Genomic DNA, 16,219 nt, shown 5'->3' on the forward strand with positions numbered 1-16,219 from the left:
GCAAACTCGCCCATAATATATCTATTCCTGTTGTGTGTGCATTGCATAAAGGCCTAAAATAATGCAATAAGAGTATTAAAACAAAGGAATCCGTAAGCAAATAATAGAAAACAATCTAGTACATCAAAGAGAGGACAAGAAGTAGACATGAAATTACGTGTCAAGAAATAAGTCTGCTAAAGCACTTCGCCTGATATGTTCATTCTTCATTGCAACATCTGTGAAAATAATTTGGTCTGGTTGTAACCCTTGTGCAGCACCATCTGAAAGAAGGCCAATGCCCAGCGCTCATTTTGGAGCGATAATAAAAAACATAACAGACACCACTAATCACAATATATCATCAAGAGTAATATCATTACAGAAATCCACTAGAAGGAATGGAAGTATGGTTTCTCATAAAACACAATGGTGTTTCTTGAACAATGCACCCAGAAAAGTCAAGTGGAATAAGGCTTAGTTGTTGACAAGGTATGAAAAGAAAATAACTATATAACTAAATATGTGAGAATACTTTTTTTATTAGAAAAAAAATATAATCTAAACAGCCAATAAGCAGCATCCTGTTATTACCATGTACTAAATATCTCAGGATCCATCTTGTATAGTTGATTAAAGCATGCAAATACAAATTTATCTTCAGGCAGCCCATAGTCTGATCGTTTGTGCTGACATTTTGGATTCAATTTCTACTTTCTTATTTGCCCTGCTATAATGATCTTTTTTGTCAATATCTTCAGGCTAATTTGTGCCGGCAAATTTCATTTTCATATTATAAAAAGTTGCAAAAGGCTGCAATTGTTACTTAGTGTGGCTGGAGGAGAAGGGTTGTAAAGGCCTTTGTATCATCTCTTGAGTTTGCTCCCACAGGGTTTCTAGATGAGGAAGATCGAGATGATGCAGTTCTATGCCAAGTTAAGTACTTAACAGAGTTTTGAGCATGTTCTGAGAAGATATTTGGAAATGGGGGGGAATTAGGTATCAAATTTCATGTGCAGATTTAAACAAAAAGGAATGAATATCTAAATTACAAAAAACTAGATGTGGCATATTCCTTTTCTAAATATCATTTGCAATTGAAGACTTCCAACAATAACTAGATGTCATAATGTAATTTGCATTGCTCCTAGTTCTCAGGCGGCAAATTTGTACTCATGAAAAACCTTGAAAGACTAAGAAGACCGATTCAATCCAACAAGGTTAGCCATGTCTAGAAAACATGAAAGATCAACAGGAAAAAAATGACAAAGAAATTTACCTTCTGGAACTTGAGTAGGGTCAACCCCGCAAGAGAAAAATGCTTTCAAGAAAGACGATGCCACAGAACTAAGAGTATAAAAGAGTATAAAAGAACTAAATTTCAATCACCAAAAGAGTATAAATTCATACATAGTCAAATGGAGACATTAAATAATCCGGCAAACAAATACCAACACAAACATAAACAAAATATAATGTCGTATGTCACTAGAGGGTTCAATGCCCACAAGAAAATAATAAAAACAAAAATAATAAAAAATATCCTATGTTGTAAATCTAATCTTGTGGAAATTCATAATCATTACGATGGTGATTATCATACAGCTTATTATCATGAAGCATCAAACAAATTCATCATGAACAAATAACCTCAGGAAATCAAAAACTAAAATCATGAAGCAAAAAACAAATTCATCATGAACAAATAACCTCAGAAAATCAAAAATCAAAATCACAAACAAATAAATCATAAAATCAAGCACAGAAAATCAAAAGGCAGCAAGGAGGAATAACCGAATAAGTGAATAACAGAGTATTACCGGCGGCGAGTAACGGCGACGAAAGAGGAGGCGAGCTCGGCGATGACGCAACAGGAGGCGAGTTCGGCGACGAAACAGGACGCGGTGGTGGTTGCCGTGGTCAACGCCGTCGCTGCTGTGGCTGCGGGATGCAGTGGCGATGGCGGTAGGCTGCTCGATTAGTGGTGGTGGGCTGGCTATGCGACTGTGAAGAGGGGAGAGCAAGTTGTTGTGGCCTGTGGGTGCTGAACTGCTGATTCCTCTTCTCTTCTGGCTTCTGGAGTTCTGGGTGATTTCTGTGAACATTAGGGATTTAAGGCTTCGTTTACGTTAGTTTAGCCGCTTTTTTTTTTAAATTGGCATTTTTACTTTCAAAACAAAAACCGCTAAAAAATCGAACGGTTCTTTCGGTTTATTGGTTAATTGTCGGTTCGACCGATTTTTTGTCAGACGGTTTTTGACTTTATTCGAATCGGCTAGATGATCGGTTTCTGGTTAATTCGGTTGAACCGATTGGTCCGGTTTGATTTTTAGAACCATGATAATTACACATTAGTCTTAATTATCAAAATATAAAAGAAAAAACAAAGGAAAAGATTAGTGCTTAATATTACCTTTATATTAAAATGATCATCTTCAAAACAAGCTATCATCCAACTTGCAACCCACACACCCGCGTCACTCCTACATATCGAGGAAGCTATATTAGAGTATTATATAATTGCATAAATTTCATATCAATAACTACTAATTATACGATCTTACGATCCAGCTTCGAGGGTGGGAAGGCCTTCTGGCTCTTCAAATTCAAACTGTGAAGAAATCAGATTTGGAGTGGTCTCAAAGTCATAGAATGAACGATCTTCCAATACCTCGTCCAAATAAATGGCCTGTTTATGTCTATGTTAGAGTTTGCTTTTTTAGTTATATATGTAGATAATTAACAAAAAAAAGGAAAATATAGTTACTAATTTCAAGGCTGTCCTCTTTCGCTTGAACTGTTTCTCAATGGGTAATGGGTCTAGCAAAATGATTTGTCTTTTAACACGATCAATCACTACGAGGAGCCAGTGTTCATGACCTTCGTCAGTAGTTTCAGATACAGGGATAAAGACCTAATCAACAGAAAGTCATATTTGAAAGGATAAAAATACAAACATGGAGAAGTGAAAGTAGTTGTGGAGATGCATATTTTTATGGTTTTAGGATTTCAACAAAACTAAACAAAAAGAAGCCATTTTTTTCGATTGACTAGGTTACAACTTACAACAAAACTTGATATTACAGCAGAAGTAGCATCACATTGTCCTAACTGCACACAACCAGTGTTGATATTACAGCAGAAGTAGCATCACCTTATCGTAACTGCACATAACCAGTGACGCTCCTAAAGTGATGAGAAAGGTTTTATGTGACTTTGATTGGTACCAACTTTGAATAAATATTGTTGAAATTTGGACTATCTTTTAAATGTGTTTTGGACTTGGTCTCATCATTCTGAAGCTGAGCAACTAAATCCTTGCACATGTACCACGAAGGTCATCATGTGTTTCACACCTTAACTACGCACTTCAGTAAATGTTAGTATGTACTAATCAAGAAGTGTATTTTTGGTATCTAAATAACACTGATATTTGAATAATAACCTTATCTAAATTATTCAGTTCCTTCCCCATTAATCAAGCCAATAAGTTTAAGAAAATAAATCACATAATAACAACATTTACATATTTCCAAACGATTTAAGTATACTACTAGTCCCCTACTTGTCAATAAACTTATCATAATGTAGTGGCAACAATTCAGTAGTTTTTGGATTAATCCTCATTGCTTCTAACTAGTATTGTCCTATCTGAAGAGGTTCAATCTTGATAAACAACTAAGTATTACCCTCATTGCTTCTGCTGGTATATAACAAATACTTCAATCTTGATATACAAAATGATATTTCATTAACCAACACAATTTAGTGCAATGCTACAACAGGTTTAGTGTGGTTTTAGTCATCTTCAAGCCAATGACGGATCACAAATACAACAAAACAAATGCAAATTCCTGTAGAACTCGATAAACCAATGATCCTAACAAACAAAGAGGATTGATATGCATCCTGAATAAAAGCATTCCATAGCCAATACCACACAAGAGACATAATGGAACCAATTGTAGCCCCAACAACCACCTGGATGAAGAATGGGTATAGGCTGTGTATCCATCATTATACCCAGCAACATGGCCTCACGTATCATACCAGCATTCCTAAATTTCAGAACTAGAACAGAAGCATCAAACGACAAAGGACAACTAGCTATCAATTGTCCATAAAATGTAGGTTCATAACGGCCCCTTAGAGTCTTTTCCAGTGCACGCATCTGAACAAGCGTATTCCATGCATCTTCAACAACTTGAGGATCTGGTGCATCCAGATATTTTTGAAGCAAACTGCCATCAAAATCATGACAGTTGATCAATGTACAGAGAATTAAAGGAAAAAGCGGGAGAAAAAAGAGAGGAGGGGAGAAAGAGAAGGGGGGTGGGATAATGAAAATTACATCTACAATCAGTAAGGCATTTAAAATGATCAAATATTCTACAACATCCAAGTTACAGTATTTAAAGTTATTGCCCACTCTAGATGAATAAACTCAAGCACTACTATAAGCAGTCTTAAAAATTCAACTTAAATAGAGAGTCTTAACACTATGATTTAATAAAGCCCACAACTGTTAAGAGATATCAGAGCAATATTTGGTAAATATACAAATATTCAAAGTGCCATAGGGATAGAGTTTTCTTGGTAAATATACAAATATTCAAAGTGCTATAGGGATAGAGTTTTTATATAAAAAGCATTAGTAACTAGAGTTTTCCTATAAAAAGCATTGATGATGATAATAATAATAACAACAACAATAACAATAATGATAATTAGAACAGTTTCTGCTCAAGATATCAAGATCATATTAACTAACCTTTTGGATCATTGATAGCCTTAGATCCAGCACAGCACAGTGAAAGGGGTTGATAGAATGCTTTTAAGAGATTGTGATTAGGTGGTTACACATTCTGTTTTTTTTCTCCAGTTTTTGAGTTTAGGGTGGTGGTTATCTTTTCAGTATAGCCTTGTAAATACTAGGTTCTGGTGGTGAACAAATTTATATATTTAAAAAAGTGAAACTTGTTTAGTGCAATTTTGATGAACAAGGTGCTTGTAGTTGGGAACTCAAATCTTCTATCCCATTTTTCTGTGTGAATGATTTTGAAGATGTTGGGTTTGAGAATCTTGAAACAGAAGAAAAAGGGAGGTCTCATGATTTTACAGGTGTTAGATTTTTATTGAAGGAACTAAGGAGACAGGAAAATCCGAAAATGGGACAGAAGATTTCACTTCCCTAATGAGACTTGTACCTTACTCATTGATTTTCTTTACTAATGTCATATTCCCAATCCCCCCAATTTATGTCATGTGCAAAGAGTAATTGTTACTTGTTAGTTCCTATAAATAAATTAAAAAAGAAGAAAAAAATTGTTTTTTATTCTATGGTCATCTTGAATAGCTTATTCTTGGTATAAAGTATAAACCACTTCTTCCTAGTTATCATACAAAATTCCTTTGTATTATAGATAGAGGTTCTTATACCCAAATAACTTTTACCAAGTTTTCAATGCCTAGCAAGTAAATATTGTAAATATGTATTATTTGGGGTCACTTTGATAAAAAGATAACATTATGTTGGTGTTGTAAAAACTGATTAAATTATAGTATCTGTATTCTAACCCTATCATGAAAATTTGTTCAAACACATTTGTCTCTCTCAAAGAAGCTTCTTTCTTCTTTCTTTTTCATTTTTTCTTTAAGAAAAATAGTTTTGTAGACTTTCAAAGCATACTACAACTAATTGGGCTACTATAGTAATACTTCTAATTGAGCTACTCATGGCTATTTGGCCCCATTTCTGTTACAGAAATTTAAACTAATCGTCTCTCTTTCCTTCTTCTTTTTTAATTTATTTATTTTTTATCCTATTTTCTTAATACATTTTTTACTTCAGATAAAGAAAACGTGTTAAAATCAGATATTAAAATTCAAAGCAGGTTTGGTACCGGTTATTTCTTGTGTTTATTATGTACAAGAACAAATCAAACCTACATATAAAATGAAGAACCATGAACAGGAGGGTTTATTATTTGCTTGGAATGTGGGGTGTAGAAATATCATTTTGGAGGGTGATGCAGAGTTATCGAGACAGAGAAGACAAGAATTCAACCATTCTCACAATGGCACCACTGTAGGATATCCTTAAATATATTGGCTGGTTTATAGGTTTAGTAGTTGTATAGTTGTATTGTTTCTAGGGAATATAATAAAGCCACCAATTTTCTAGATCAGCAACATAATAAGCATAAAAGTATATCAAGCAATTAATCCTGCAAGAGAATCCAAGCATGCAGCTATTACAAGGCACCCTTCCAAGTTTAGTAAGGAAAGCTTTTGCAACCCTGAAATGAACCAGGATATCATCGAAAATTAATGAAGTATAGATAATTATGAAATACTGAAACTCAAGCCACTGCATCATCAAATAATTCAAGTGCATTTCTTCAGGTATAAGCAAATCATCCATGCATGCTTCTCAACACCCTCCTTGAATTTTCAAATAGAGCAAAGTAATTTAAGGTTAACTAGTGCAACTAAAATAAATAATGTGATATTTTGCATTGATACTTTTTTGTAATTGCTACCCATTTAATTTGATGGAATAAGGTTAAAGATTCTAACATCGACATGAAGTGATCGCCAATTCAAATGTAGACATGGCTGGCAGTACTCTTGCTGAGGTTTGTATAAAACTTTCTTATTGGTATTTCTTGTTAGATAATTTGTCAAAATCAATAATTCATTAGTATATCATGATACTGACTTTAATTTACTAATAGAAAGAGTTCAAGCAAGAGCCATCCAATTTATGGGCTGAACCATATCAGCAGTCATCTTTATGAAAACCATGTGCAGATAAAAATGTTAAACATAATACAGGTAATTAGGATGAATATTTAATATAGTTTAATCTCTTAACATCACATAAGACTTGACTTAGTTTACAATCTGTGGCAGGGAACATTGTAAAAAGTAATGGCTACATATCAATAAGTGCAAATGGTGGCCTTAATCAACAACGAGTTGCTGTAAGTATTGGCACCTAGATAATGTTGTGTCATTTTAGATAATAATAAAATCAAGCATATGGTTAAAATGTTATAACAATGATGTAAGTAACGAGACTGCTATAGTGATTACAGATTTGCAATGCTGTTGCTGTGGCATCACTCCTTAATGCGACTCTAGTCATGCCAAAGTTTCTCTATAGTAATGTATGGAAGGATCCAAGGTAAAATTTGTTTACCAGAATAATAGCTGAAAAGTTTGTTTTATATATATTTTCATCAAACCAAATTTGTTTAATTGAAAAAATGGGATAAATAAATGCAGCCAGTTTGGTGACATATACCAAGAGGACTATTTTATGAATATTCTGAAGGATGATATCAGAATAGTGAAGGAACTTCCACCTCATATGAAATCACAAGATTTAAATGCTGTTGGTAGCAAGTCTATTATCTTAGCTAATAATCTCATTGCACTTAGAGAAGACTAATTGCAACTTTTATGATTCTAAATATTTTGCATTTCAGATTACAGATGCAGATCTTCCAAAAGAGGCTACTTCTGCTGACTATATCAAAATTGTCCTTCCTATTCTGTTGAAAAATGAATTTGTTCACTTCCTAGGATATGGAAACAGACTTGGTTTTGATCCACTACCTTTTGATATTCAGGTCATAAAGCAACCTTATTTATCGTTCAGATGCTAAAAATTATTATAAATTTATAACTTTATATATGTTTGAAACAACTGCAGAGGTTAAGATGCAAATGCAATTTCCATGCTTTGAAATTTACACCAAAAATTCAGCAAGCTGGGTCACTATTAATCAAAAGGATCAGACAATATAGTACTCCACCAAGTATGCTAGACACTCAGTTGCTGGGGAAGTTCATTGAGAAGAAGAGCCATGAATATGCCAGAGGCTCAACCAAATACCTTGCTTTGCACTTGAGATTTGAAATAGATACGGTAGCTTATTCGCTTTATGAATTTGAAGGTGGCGAAAATGAGAGAAAAGAACTTCAAGCTTACAGAGAAAGCCATTTTTCTCTGCTCCTTCAGTGCTTGAAGAATTCGACGTATGCATGATGTATCATATGCTTTTCTTTGCATATTATGTTGGTTCTTAATGAATTAAGTTATTTGTACATATTTATTTGGTCTCGTATACGTGGCAAAATGAATACACAAAATATTTCTGTTTGATAAAAATCCTTCGAAGTTAGTTTAGCATTTCTGTGACATGTATTATTATGATGTTTGTAGCTTTATTTCCGCGGCGGATTTGAGAAAATTGGGAAGATGTCCATTGACCCCAGAAGAAGCAGGTCTTGGTTTCAAACGTAGTACATACATTTATTTGGCTAGTTCACAAATTTATGGAGGAACATCAAGAATGGATCCATTTACTAGACTTTATCCCAATGTGATCACAAAAGAGAATCTGCTCACACCTACTGAACTAGCACCTTTTAAAAATTTTTCTTCATATATTAGCACAAACACAATCTATGAGGTGAATTGTTTATTTGGAAGTGGTTGACAATCAAATTTTGAATTATAATGCCTAAGAATATATATTTGATTATGTAATGCAGCTGGCTGCATTGGATTTTATTACATGTGCAAGTGCTGATGTGTTTGCTATGACCGACTCTGGTAGCCAACTTTCATCACTGGTGTCTGGACTAAGAACCTACAATGGCAGCGGCACGCTCCTATATTGCGGCCAAACAAGAAGAGGTTATCGTCAATTTTATGTGAGAATGGGACCATAGGATGGAATAACTTTAAAGATAGAATAAAGAAGATGATCCAAGAAGCTCAGAATTTTGGAACAAAGGGTTATGGCAAAAGCATTTATAGACATCCTAGGTACCAAGAGTGTATGTGTAAACTCCACTGTAAATTTGTGTTCCCCCTTCACATATTCTTTCACCTGAATCAATCCTAATTAGATTAATAATAGTTTAGTACCATTGTCATGTGTTAAAAGTCATCACGAGTGATTAAAAAATATTAAAATTTATTAATTCTACTAGAGTACTAAAGAGTATTAAAAAATATATTAAAATTTATTTAAATATTTAAACTAAAATTATAAGATTACATAAAATAGTTATTTAAATTTATGTGATTTTAAATAATATAATTCAAATAATATTTAATTTATTATAATTTATTTTAAATAAAAATTACTAAATATAAACTACGTTAATACCATCCCAATTTTACAAAATCAATTTTATAAAATCAATTTTATATAAACATTCATTTACCAACGATAGTCCAACCAGATGAGGCAACTTAGGTGGATGAGAATCCATTATTATATGATTATCAATATGGCATCCCTATCCACTGAGATTTATCACATAAATACAAAAAATGACATGATATGCAGAAGAAGACAGACACAGAGGGTAAAGCTACAGCTGCTTCTCAACAGAGACAGAACATATTAGCAGTTCTTGATTGGCACTGAAACCATACATTACCACTGCCATCTTTTCTTTCTTTCTTAGCTTCAACTTCCAAAGATTCAAGTTACAAGTCAAACACACCTCATGCTGCACATACAGAATCCAAGGTTCTTTATAAGCATAGGAATAACTGCAAAATAGTAGATAATTAGATGTATTTCATCAAAGCTAATTCACATTCATTTATACTTGAAACTATAACAAAATGAATACCTTTTTTTCAACCCATATTAATAGTACCTTCTTACAAGAACTTTACTTGGTTCAAGGAAGTGTTTTTACCAGTCAAGGACTGAAAATTTAAAGCTTTTAAAGTTTCTTTTTGTTAAAAGTTTTTGACAGTAAATTCCAATAGATCAAAGTCAAGCAAGAAGCTGACTTGCTTAAATTATAAATTAAAAAAAAAAGTTAAAATGAAATAATTTTAAGACTGATATAGGATGGCTTATTGGATTTTATTTTTTATTTTTTTAGCTTTAATGAGTGTAGAGTGCTAATACAGAATTTTTCAGAATTTTATCCAAGTTAATCTTTTAATGTTTGCTAATTTAAAACTTAATTCGAACTAGTAGTTTATCATTTCAATCTTCTTGACTTGCTTTAACAACTCTTTCCAAAATAGGTGAGAAAGAGGTCTAAGATAAACTGACAATAATTTACTCACAAAAATTTTCAGTAGTACACAATTGTCACACCAAAACATATACATCCCTCTGGGAATGATGCTTTTCCTTTTACATCTTCCTGTAAGATAGAACTTTCTTCTTAAGATGGAGGGAAAAACCGGTTGAGGTTGAAAGGAAGGGTGTAGAATTCTTCGTTCCTGGTATCTCCTTTGAATGATCTAAACTTGGCCCACCAAGGCATTCCTCTATCCTTTCCACTATCCTTGTAATCAAGTGTGTTGTCCAAGAATGCAGCAATAATCAATGCAACACTTGGTGAAGAGAAGAATATAGTATTAAGGAAATCATTAAACTGAGAAAAAAAAAAAAACAAAAGGAATGAGAATTAGTAACATTTCTCATAAAGAATGACATGCTTTTAGGTTGTGTCAAGGACAAGCCATCACAAATAGAAGCAGAAGATGCATAGCTAGAACAGAAATCTTCATGACAATATTTAGTTCATGTCAATATATCACCATGATAGCACTTAGTTAATGTTTTGAGAAGACAACTTTCAAATTTTCAAGTCTCTGGAAAATTTTTAATATAATTTATACACTTTCAAATAATTGAATCCTAATGGCTAATATAATAATATGGATGGAGAAACAGACTCACCCATCTAGCCTTTGTATGAGTAGGTCCATGAAGGGCCTTGGCAGTGTATTCTCTGAAATACTCAGGAATGGAAAGTCCTAAGAAAAGGGCAACACCAGTAATAAAGAGGTTCCTCAATGAGTTCATGTTAGTGAACTCCAGAAATGATAGTCCCACAGAAGCTGAAACATACAAAGAGCAATTGTCATCAAAAGATAGATGAATGAAGCATAGATAGGCTCCAATGAAATCGAAGGTGAAATGAATTAAACGGTTATAGCTTATACTCACCTACAAGACCAAATAGAATGCAGTGTGCAGCTGCAAAAATAGGTAAGGGTATTGATGCAAAGAAAGCTCCAAATTTTCCTGAAGAGGTATATTGTGCTTTGTAAGTAAAAATCATGAAATAAACTGTCAAAGTAAATTTAGTTAAGACTAATGTTGCCCCACAGTTTACTACTCACCTAACATTGAGAAGAATATCATAAAGCCAGCTGAAATTTGAATGACCCTTCGACTTCCAACGCGAGTGCTTCCAAGGAGTCCCACATTCTCTCTGTCATGATCCTAGGAGAATCAAATTTGTGTCCTATAATAGTGAAACTGGAAACTAGGAACATGAAGAATTGTACTTACACAGAAACTGATGAACCAGTTGCTGTTCCAAAAGTCCATTTAGCAGTATTCCAATTCCCTGCCAGCCAATACCACGGCTTAGAACATGTGAAGGAGGTGGTGTTGCACTTGCCAGTCTTGATGCACCTTTGTATGCCCCAGTTGACTGTGAAAGGTTTTTCCTAATTTAGTTAGTCAACTATGAAGCTCAAGTATTGATACAGAATATGAACATGATATTAGAAATTCCAAGACACCATAAAGCTTTAGTAGAACATAAATCACAAACTTTAACTACAAATGAGGAACACGAATTGAAGTATTAATATAAATTGTTAGAATAGAATTTCGGTATGAACTGTCATCTTTAAATACAATACCTCAATTAAGGAGACTAAAACTGCAGCTGTCATTGCAAAAGCATGACCAACATTGAATGTAGGAGCACCCCACTCAAGAGGGTATGGGATCTTTATCCTGCAAGAAACAATGTTCAAGAGTTAATGGCAATTGCTCATCAAGCTTCTCATTGCAACTATTCAAATGTGGGAGAGATGTTTTATGCACTAACCATGGAGCAGAAGAAATAAGATTGGCTCTGTCTGTTCTGCAATTATGTTGAATTAGTTCCGGGCGGTGTTTGTATGCTCCACTTGCTGTTAAGAGATGTGCATATGCCCAAATGATGGTGGTTGATATAAGTAGTGCAAACCTCTCTAGTATTGGTATTTGTCTGGTATGGAAGCTTTTCAAGTATTGCATAATGAAAATATTGTAACACAATTATTATTCATGTCATAGGGGTTCGACTATATTTTTATGTTGGTTGCCGAAGACCTAACACAACCTTCCTCCTTTATCCGGGCTTGGGACCGGCTATGTACCGCAAGTGTAACATAGGCGGAGTTTTTGTAACACAAATATTGTAACACAATTATTATACTTTACCAAATTCGAATGTATAGAAAATACTCTACATTGACATAATGAAATTGAATTTGAGTAGTACCTGAGAGAAGGCTACAAACAGAACTAACATGGGAATTCCAATCTCAACACAATGTCCAACCTGAAAGAAGATTCAAAACAACAAACAATGTTAGACAGAAAGAGAGAGTCTTAAATTTCTTGTATAGTCAGATAACAAGTACTGTTGACACATGAGTTATTGTTATATATATATATATATACCACAGGGAAACCTCGGTCAAATAATCCAAAACCAACTAATGCAATCACTGGAGCCATTCCAAGTGGACTGAAAAACCTGAAAGAAAAGAGGAAGGATAATACAGTAATGATATAAAAGCTTCATTCTTCAAATACAAGAATATCTATGCGTTTCATATAGAAGAATTTTTACCAACCTAGAACAAATGGCCCATAATTGACTAAAACCCAAAATAATTTGTATACTTGATGCTACTATCATTGCACCTTGGACTGCTCTCATTGTGTTAAGAAATCTCTGGAAATCAATGAAAGAGTATTAATTTATGCAGACATGGAGCATAGACATGATAAATTCAAGGCAAATTTCAAATTTGAATGCTTAAACTCACATTTTAAAGGAACTAAGATATAATTTCAACATAATAAATAGGACCATCAACTTATAAATGAACTTAAGGGAAAAACATTATGACCAAAGAGTAGAGACATGTACAAACCAAATGAGGGTCCTGTATCTTCACAAGTGATGAATCATGGATTATAGATATAATGGGGACCATGTATGCATAAGATCCTCCTACCACTGTTGGTAACCGGGTTCCAAAGAGTGTCTGTAGCAATGTATTAATCCCTTCAACAAAAAGCAGTGTCTGAACCACCCTAACTTTATCATCCTGAACCGTTGTATGAAACATCAATTCCCCATTTAGGCCAATGCAGACGAAAAATAAGCCAACGTAATTTCATTTTCAGTCTATACAAAATTTTCTCTTCTGTGGGGCCCAACCAGCTCAATCAGTCAATTGTGATTTAGCAAATGATGACAAAATCCAAATATATAATTTCAATACAATCAAAAGCTGGACAAAAAAGAAAGAAAAAATTTTACTTCCTAGGGATTTCCTGATATCAAATAATATCATCAGAAATTCAGAATAAGAAAAGCCTGTAAAGCATATTTAATGCATATTTTAAAAGTATTTATAACTATTCATTCGGTTTTTTTAACTAATATACACTTTTTTAACATTAAAAATGAGAAAGAGTAGTTGTAAGTGCAACTGAAGCAGGGAAAAAATGTGCCCAAGCACACAAGAAGTTCTCAGAAGAAATACAAAAAATGAAGTTTTTGAAGATGGAGAAAGAAAAAGGAGTTGGAAGCATGGAATGGCTTACATCACTTCCTCCCATCAGAGGCACAAGAAAGGAAGGAATCATGACAGCAGTTCCTAAGGCCAGAATATAATGCTGGAAACCAAGAGCTATTGACTCCACTGTTAACAGTTTAGAAGCAAAGATATGACTGTCACGGAAAACCAAAATGGTCACAGAAACTGAAACTGAAAATGTAGTTGAGGAAAGGTGAAAGCTTTGCATACCCCAAGATGGGTTTGAGTCTATACAGTACTCCAAGCCTTGAAGCTGGTCCATTGGTGGGTGGTTTATCTCTTCTGGCTTAGAAGCTTCCATGATCTCTGACACAGCTTGTAACTCTTCTCTTCCTCAAAAACCTTGTTGCTAATGATGGATAAAAAGAAGAACAGCTTGAGAGAGAGAGAGAACTAGATGAAAATGTGAGAGAACTGAGGGAGTGGAAGAGAATGCAGTGGTGTAGTAGAGTCAATGTATGAACTATGAAGTTGAATAGCAGAAAGAAAAGAGACTAGAGAGAGAGAGAGAGATGAGACAGAGAAAAGAGAGAGAATGCGCAGTTGAAGTCTTGAAGAGACACAGAGAGTAGTTAGTGAGAACTGAGAACACAGCAACTGAGTAACAAGAGAAATTGCACTGTCTTCAACCCTTCAATACATCACTTTACTTTTGATTTTTATATTAGTAGTTAATAATTAATAATTAATAAAAAAAAAGACTAAATTACTGGTCTTTTATACGCACGCACGTACGTCTTGGTATCTTACACCGAATTGATTTATTCTTCTTTACCATTGATCTAGTGATAAAGACAACAGTGAAGAGTGAGCTATTTTTTTTTGGTAAACAAAGTATGTTTTATTTCAGTATAGAAAACAAAAATATGGAGTTATGCTTTGTGTTATCTAATAATGTTTTGTGGTCGACGAAAACAATCCACAAAATCTGGAGTTATGCTTTGTGATAATAAGGCCTTGAAGCTTGTCATATTCTTATTATTTAAATATATGTAATGCTGTGCACTTAAATTATTAAAACGCTAAGCATGTTAAAGGAAGTTAAAAATATAAATAAATATCTGAGAAAAAGACAAATAGATCATTGATTTTTTGATTTGCAGATATTTAAGTGATCGAGAATTTGAAAATATATTTAAGTTCTTGACTTTTTCAAAATCTAAACATAATAATCCTTTATGTTTACTTGGGCCTGTTAGATTTAACGAAAAAATCATATGTGACTCCCGTTGTACTGACCTGATCGATACGGATGCACACGTAAGAGAGTTTTTAAAATTGAACAAATTAGATTCATATGTACAGATTTTAAAGAAGTCAAAAATTAAATATATTTTTAAATTCTCAAGAACTTAAATATTTGCAAACCAAAAAATCAGAGATCGAAAAATATAGATAATCTCAGTATATATGCAAAAGTACAATATGATAAACTTAGGTATTTTCTTAAAATATATGAAGATCTGCCATTATAACCAAGGCAATACCTTTCACTTGTTTCTTTGGTTCACCAAGAATATCTTGATCATATTCGGCTGAGGGCTTATCCTTGTATTGTGATTTACCCTTTGATATTGAAATCTGTATCCTTTTGAGTAGATCCATTATCTCTTCATGATGAGATGACTCTGTTTTCTCAACCTTGAATGATTTAGATCTCTTGTCTTCAGTTTTCCTACTTGTTTGAATTCCCTCGGTGTCTCCTTTCGATCTTATAATCTTTGAATTGGTAAATGGAGAGACAACCATTTTGAACGCAAAGGGTGAAGGTTGAACTTGAACCTCTACCACATTTTAACAAGCTGCATCATAGTATTATCCTCAGAACTTAGTCCGCACAATATCAGGGAACATTATCAACATATCACTACCCCAAATTTCATCAAGTTATGTATTGAAGAACAAATAAGATGAAAATTTTGCTCATTATGTCGCTGAAAGCCATGCGAAATTATTCTTCCCAAAAATTTGTTGTGAAGTGAACTCTTCTACCAATTTATAAGTGCCATTTAAGAATGAAGTTAAGCTACCAAGAGGTTGATGACTTGTTGGACTAATATTAAAAACATAAGAAATAAGAAAAGTTGAATGAATGAAATGAATCCAAGAAAAACAGCAATCAAATAAGATTTTCAGAAATCTTTAATACCTCACTCTCTCATAACAGAACAAGGAAAGGAAGTTGAAGTACCAGCTAAATAGCAGTGCTTGCGCAAAGAGAAACTCGTGGAGAAAGAGAAGCCAAGAACGCTATACGAATGAGAAGCAACCACATCCATCTCCCCAGAAAAAGAAAAAAATAATTGAAAAAACCAATTCTCAAACACAACTGATATTAAATCACAGTTCACAAAGACCCTCACTCCATTTCTTAAATGAACATACATATATTATATTATACTTTATACTCTTTTTATTTAGAGTAAACTACCATTTGTACCAACGAAAGTTGAAAATGCTGACATATCTACCCATAAAAAAAGAAAATTACCATTTGTACCCATGAAAAATAATTTTTACAAGAAAAATTATCCAAACCCTAAAAAATTAAATAAAATTCCTAAA

At 33.5% G+C, this 16,219-nt stretch overlaps 2 pseudogenes; one reads left to right on the forward strand and one right to left on the reverse strand.

Moving 5' to 3' along the window:
* The first annotated feature begins 6,593 nt into the window (after window positions 1-6,593).
* On the forward strand, window positions 6,594-8,900 carry LOC107473789 (O-fucosyltransferase 8-like; annotated as a pseudogene).
* A 443-nt stretch (window positions 8,901-9,343) lies between these two features.
* On the reverse strand, window positions 9,344-14,261 carry LOC107473763 (nucleobase-ascorbate transporter 2-like; annotated as a pseudogene).
* Window positions 14,262-16,219: the final 1,958 nt, after the last annotated feature.

Source organism: Arachis duranensis, chromosome 2 (genome assembly GCF_000817695.3).
Source record: "Arachis duranensis cultivar V14167 chromosome 2, aradu.V14167.gnm2.J7QH, whole genome shotgun sequence".
NCBI classification, from domain to species: domain Eukaryota; kingdom Viridiplantae; phylum Streptophyta; class Magnoliopsida; order Fabales; family Fabaceae; genus Arachis; species Arachis duranensis.